A 7,500-nucleotide genomic window follows, 5' to 3' on the forward strand; every position below is an offset into this window, starting at 1 on the left:
TACATAATATATGTTCATGTTTTCTTTTATTTAACTTGTTCGTCTTGTGTTGGAAATCTTTTGTATGCATGAGGCAGGTTTATAGATGTAAGTTTTAGTCAAACTAAATAACTGTATTCTTCAAACCCATCAAAACTGTCATCATTTATTTATTTACTTTGTTTCATTTTATTTTTTATTTTTTTATAGTTGAACATTACTCTAGTTTTAGTTGTATATCTTCAAACCTTCTGTAATATTTTCTTTGTTCAAATCAATCCGTATATCTTGTAAAGTTTCTTCTGTTTCTGAAATGCATATGTATGTACATGTATATACATACATATGTATACATGATCAATGATATGAATACATATGTGTGTATGTATCAATCTATGTGTGTGCACATGCGTGTGCGTATGTCAACTCGGAAAGAAGTGGTTGTGAATAATGATTGATAGAATATAGTTAGATCTCTTATTTCCATAATTTATTCTAATTGGGGAGTGACACGCGATATTTTTTTTCGAATGAGAGAATAATCATGTATTCTTTAGCGGAATTAAAATTCGTAAAAATATACTTGTTGCTCCAAAGAAATATATATATACATCATACCCCGACCACCTGTCCTCAACATTAAATTTCATAGTGTATAATTTCCATCACTGTCCGCATAATATTTTATTCAGAGGCAGCACTCCCATAGCGTCATACATTTTGCTAGAGGAACATATATATGAGAAATGGTGAGAAGATATATATATATATATATATATATATATATATATATTATATATATATATATATATATATATATATATGTATACATATAAATGTAAGGTAGTGGTCAACGTTTTTGACCGGTTTTTCGTCTACGCGAACGCTGGTAGTGTCATCGCCTACCGGGAAGGCGAATAAAAGGAAAAGAACTATCCAGTAGGGAAAGGGCATTCAATATGAATAAAATAGGCCGATAACAGTCAGTTTACATAGAAAAGTACCAAGAGGAATGGAAAGTGGCTAACTTCTATAGCTTTCTAACGGAATACAAAATTCATATATATATATATGTATGTAAATATATATATATATATATATATATATATATATATATATATATATATATATGTGTGTGTGTGTATAGCTTCTTCCTCCTTATAAGTAGGGTAGCCAGCCAAGGCATGCACCCACTCTACATCCATTCCACTCCCATCCATCATCCATTTCCCTGTTTTATTTATTTAGTTATTCATTTTATTTTATTTTATTTTATTATTATTATTATTATTATTATTATTATTATTATTATTATTATTATTATTATTATTATTATTATTATTATTATTATTATTATTATTATTATTATTATTATTATTATTATTATTATTATTATTATTATTATTATTATTATTATTATTATTATTATTATTATTATTTATTATTATTTTCTTAGCTACTTGTGGATAAAGGGTCATATCTGACTCCCGCCCACTGCCCGGGTCATAATCAACACAGCAAGACACAGCAGGCATGGCAATCCTCTCTCCTTGTCCCCTCATGCGAAAATAGAGAAGAGGAGGAGAAATACCTTTGGGCTGCGTCAATTTACATTCCATTCAAAACCGTTCTTCATTCACACCTGTATCTTGCCTTCTCCCTTTGCTGGCTAATATATAATAAGTAGATTGGTGGAGTGGTAAAAATCTGGTCTTGTATTGCAGGTCCAGGTTCGAATCCTGCTTACCGTTATGAAGACAAGGCTTGCACCTATAGTTCCATCTGTGACTTTTTCTGGTTGAAAAAAACATACCATTTTATGTAATTGAGGGCTTGAGTTTGAATTGAAAGGGATACTTACTTTTTTATGGTGGTTAAATCAGTCTGATGAAATAATAATTACCTCTATGGCGATTCGTTGTCCTGGATCCGTTGAAAAAAAATCTGGATTTGGCAACTCGGATCGTCCTAGAATCAATTACGCAATCAGAAGACCAAATGAGGTAGACGATGATTGCAAGGGACACAATTGGCGTTGCTCATGTTGCAATTTCCTTAATGGAAGAGATCTATTGTTAGGCCTCTCCCCCCCCCACCACACAGTTTTCTTCTTCTTCTTCTTCTTCTTCTTCTTCTTCTTCTTCTTCTTCTTCTTCTTCTTCTTCTTCTTCTTCCTCCTCTTCTTTGTGGTACCCTATAAGTAGAGAAGGCGTTAGTACTTATACCCATGAATGCCTTCCATTCCGTATGGTACCTTTCTCTTAAACCATCTTGCCCCCAGACGATTTTATTCATCTGACTTTTTTCAAGAAACTTCTTAACTTTCTTGCCCCAGATTGGTCCATTCATCCTCCCATTCTCCCCCAGATCGTACCCTAGTCAATCAGCCTTTTATATATCTCTTCAAAATAGGATTTAATTTCATTATCACTCACAGCTGACATTTGACGTATATATTTTGATTATTTGGTTATCACTGCCTCTCCTCGCAATCCACTGATTGACCTTTCAATGGAAACTGGATTATATTAGATTTGAACGAATTGAATTGGCTAGGTCGTCATCATCGTCTCCTTCTATTTCCAACTTTCATTTCTCAACTTTTTTCCTTCTTTTTCTTCTCGTTCTTCTTCCTCTTCTTTTCACCTCCTCTTCTTTTCTCCTCTTCTTCCTCCTAAGAAGTTAGAAAGAGTGCAGCGTAGAGTAACAAAGTTCATTCCTAGGTTGCGGTACAAACCGTACGAAGAGCGCTTAAGTGAACTGAATTTTAGTCTCTCGAAACGGCGAATGAGAGGAAATATAATTGAGGTCTTCAAAATTGTCAAAGGAATTGAAGACATGGATTCGAAAAAAATATTTTAAGATTGGCGCCTCCAAGGTAATTAGGAGTAATAGATACAAGATTGTAGGAAAACAAAGTACTTTCTTCAATCGCGTTGTTAATATACCGTGTATTTAATGGTCCACCGTCCAATGTCATCGTTTCACTGTTGAGGTATTCAAAAAACGTCTCGACATTTACTTGGCTACAAATCCCTAACTAGAATTATTGACTCTAAATAGATTAGAACAAATGATAATAATAGTAATAATAATAATAATAATAATAATAATAATAATAATAATAATAATAATAATAATAATAATAATAATAATAATAATAATAATAATAATAATAATAATAATAATAATAATAATAATAATAATAATAATAATAATAATAATAATAATGAAAATAATAATAATAATAATAACAATAACAATAACAATAATAATAATAATAATAATAATAATAATAATAATAATAATAATAATAATAATAATAATAATAATAATAATAATAATAATAATAATAATAATAACAATAACAATAACAATAACAATAACAATAACAATAATAATAATAATAATAATAATAATAATAATAATAATAATAATAATAATAATAATAATAAAAATAATAATAATAGGTCTGTTACTGTTCATTTGTCCATGTAACTCCTTTTCTTCCCGACAAATACGAGTATCTTGTACCAACACGTTTATATATACATATTGCTCTGTACAGAGACATTTCAGAAGGGTATCGTACGTGCTATAAAATCTGTTCTGTCTAGGGAATGTACAATGCGTTGATCCAGGTATTTCGTCAGAAGTAATCAGCGCTTCTATCCTTGGCTTGGGGGGGGGGGCAGAGTGGCGAGAGAAGAGGGGGGGAGGTGGGAGGGGGTGTCTACGGACCTCTGGAAGAACCATTACTTTCGTCATTTTTCATCTTGACGCTTGGCGCTGGAGACCTGGTTGGCGTAGGTCATCCCAACGACGATGGTGTTGTATTTTTCTTTTCTTTTTTCTTCTTCTTCTTCGTCTTTTAATTTATTTTCGGTAAGTTCGTAAAGTCTTTGTCCCTCCAGTCCAACAACGATGAACGTAAATTGATGTATTATTTGACGAAATGTGACTGGAAATGATGTTACAGTCAATTTGAGTTCTGTTTTAATTCGAAATAATACTGAATTGTCTGTCAGAAAATGATGAATTGGTTCTTTGCCAAATCAAAATGCTTTACATGTTTTTGTTTTCAAAAGGTATTATTATGAAAACTGTGAAACTAATTAATGTAAAAACGTTTAAACTTCAATTATTATAAAAACGTTGAAACTGATTATTATGAAAAAAAGAGATTAATGTAAAAACGTTGAAACATCAATTATTATAAAAACGTTGAAAGTGATTATTATGAAATTTTTTAAACTAATTAATGTAAAAACGTTGAAACTTCAATTATTACAAAAACCTTGAAACATTGATTATTTCAAGAAATAACTTCAATTGTTATGAAATGTGGGTCTTTCGATAAACCGAGAAACGTTGAAACTTCCATTATTTTGGAAACGTTTGGCTAGCTCATATTTTTATGTGATTAATATTGGTAACATTTCCGAATGAAGTGGCCACTTCACTTATTAATATAAAAGTCTCAACACTATCAGTTAACAGTGTTGCTGTTCCTGTAGGTTCAAGTTTATTTATTCAATTTATCTTATTCATTATTATCAATTTTTATCTATATAGTGGTGACCAGGAGTATGGTTGGACGAGTTAAGGATGTATATGTTCTAAGGGGAGAGAGTGGGGGAATATCAGATCATTTCCTGGTGGAAGGTAAATTGAGAATAGAGAATAGGTGGAGAAAGAGAAGGGCAGAAGGTAGGGAGGTACTTAGAGGGAACTGCTTAAATGAGGAAAAAAAGGAGAATGAGATAAGAAGAAGTTGAGAGAGGAGTGGGAGGGAGTAAAGGATAGAGTAGAACTAGGAGTGGAGGAGGAATGGGAATGGTTCAAGGAGGGAGTCATAAGGTGTGCAAAGATGGTGTGTGTGGAACAAGGAGGGCGGGAGGAAATAGAAGGAAGGGTAGTGAGTGGTGGGATGAGGAAGCAAAGAAGGGTGTAAAAGAGAAGAAGCAGGCATTCATGGAGCGGCTACAAATTAGGACGAGAGAATCGTATGAGAGGTACAAAGTAAAGAGGAAGGAAGTTAAGCATAAGATAAAGGAAGCAAAGAGGAGAGCAGATGTGAAATGGTGAAAGGGTATGACAGTAAATTTTGAAAGTAATAGAAAGATATTTTGGAAGGAAATTAAAAGAGGAAGAGGAGGCGAATCAAGTAGAGAAGAAAAGGTAAAAGGTGTAGATGGAGAGATGAAAATGGAAGAGAAGTCAATGAGAGGAAGGTGGGCAGAGTATTTTAGGTAGTTGCTAAATGTGAAGGAGGATATGGAGGGAAAGGTAGTTGCAGTGGAAAGCGCTAAGAAAATGAGAATGATGAGTGAGGAAAATGGAGGAGAAATAGGGAAGGATGAAGTGAAAGCAGCCGTTAAGATGATGAGAACAGGTAAGGCACCTGGGTTGGATGGATGACATGCAGAATGTCTGAAGAAAGGAGGTACAGTTATGGTGAACTGGCTGGTGAGTGTAGTAGTTACAGAGGTATCAGCTTGTTGAGTGTAGTTGGGAAGGTTTATGGGAGGGTCTTGATTGAGAGGATTAGGAGAGGAACAGAGGGAGTAATTGGTGAGGAACAGTGTGGTTTTAGGACAGGTAGGGGATGTGTGGATCAGATTTTTGTGATAAGACAGATATGTGAGAAAGCTATAGGAAAAGATAAGGATGTTTTTTGGGCTTTTATGGATCTGGAAAAGGCTTACGATAGGGGAGACAGGAAGGCACTGTGGGAGGTACTGCAGATATATGGGATAGGAGGAAAGCTGTTAAGAGCAGTCAAGAGTTTTTACGAGAGTAGTAGAGCTTGTGTCAGGATTAGAAATGGAGAGAGTGAATGGTTTGAGGTAAAGGTGGGACTTCGTCAGGGATGTATTATGTCACCCTGGCTGTTCAGTCTTTACATGGATGGGGTGATGCGAGAGGTGAATGCAAGGGTAGTGGGTCAGGGGTTAGAGATGATTAAAGAAAATGGAGAAAAGTGGGAGGTGAGCCACCTGTTGTTTGCTGATGACACTGCGCTTGTAGCAGGATCAGAGGAGGGATTGAGGAAGTTAGTGAGAGTTTGAGAAGGTGTGTGAAAGAAGGAAGCTGAAGATAAATGTTGGCAAAAGTAAGGTGATGAGATGTACAAAGGGAGACAGTGACAGTAGGCTGGAAGTGAGCATTAAAGGTGAGAAACTGGAGGAAGTGGATAGTTTTAGATACTTGGGTGCGAATGTGACAGGAAAGGGAGGAGTGGGGGTGGAGGTAGAATGTAGATTGAGAGAAGCGAGTAAATGCCTTTGTGGATTAAAAAGTGTAATGAGAAATAGACATCTGGGAATGGATGCTAAGAGGATGTTATATGAAGGAGTGATTGTGCCAACAGCAATGTACGGGGCAGAAACATGGAACATGAGAGAGGAAGGGAGAAGGAGTTTGAATGTGTTTGAGATGAAATGTCTGAGAAGTATGATAGGGGTTACTAGGCTAGATAGAGTGAGAAATGAGGAGGTGAGGAGGAGAACAGGGGTGGAAAGGGAGCTGGGAGATAGGGTTGATGAAAGAGTATTAGGATGGTTTGGACACATGGAAAGAATGAGTGAAGAAAGATTAGTAAAAGAGGTGTGGAAGGCGGAGGTGGAAGGATTGAATATGAGGGGGCGTCCCAGGATGAGATGGATGGATGGGGTGAAAGGAGCTTTACAAAAGAGAGGAATGTCTGTGGAGGAAGGACGGGAGAGGACAGAAGATATGGGTGAATAGAGAAGGGTTGTGTATAGATGAGGCTGTGATGCATGAGGGGGAGTGGGGGGGGATGGGGAGTGAGGAAGTATGTATGAAAAAAAAAATGACGCAGCCCGAAGGGATTTCTTCCCGTCTTCTCCTTTTCTGCATGGGGGGGACGGAGAGGGGGGGGGTCGCCGAATTTATGAAGCGGTCTTGCTGTTGATGTGCTGTGTCTTGCGACACTGCTTCTGACCCAGGGTAGTGGACAGGATGCAGGGATGACCCGTCATCCAGGAGGTGACAAGATAGGAGGGAGGGAGGAGGGTGGAGGGGAGTGGAATATATGGGAAATGAAATGGGTGGGAGTGGTTTCTATGCCTTTTTCTTTTTGGCTACCCCCGTGTAAGGGGGAAAAAGCCTTTGGTATATGTATGTAATTTTTTATTAATTTATTGGATTTTGTGTTTTGCATATTCACGATTACTTGCTTATTTATTATATATTTATTTGTTTATTTTCGTTTATTTATTTTTTCTTTAATAATATCTATTATTATTATTATTATTTTTTATTTTTACTAATTTTAATTTATCTTTATTTGTTCGTCGTTTATTTATTCATCAATATGTCTACCTATTTTTTACATGTACCTATCATCACTTGAACTGACAGACATAAAGTATGTGTTGCCGTGGATTTCAGACACTGGAATAGCTTGTTTATCTCGACACGTCTTCCTTCTCTCCTTAATGCTACAGCCTGTACATTTATTCCGTTTTACTCTTCGTTCATCTGTTAAGTGAAGAA

The sequence above is a fragment of the Oratosquilla oratoria genome, chromosome 5, assembly GCF_046742065.1.
Source record: "Oratosquilla oratoria isolate Oo_2021 chromosome 5, ASM4674206v1, whole genome shotgun sequence".
NCBI lineage: Eukaryota > Metazoa > Arthropoda > Malacostraca > Stomatopoda > Squillidae > Oratosquilla > Oratosquilla oratoria.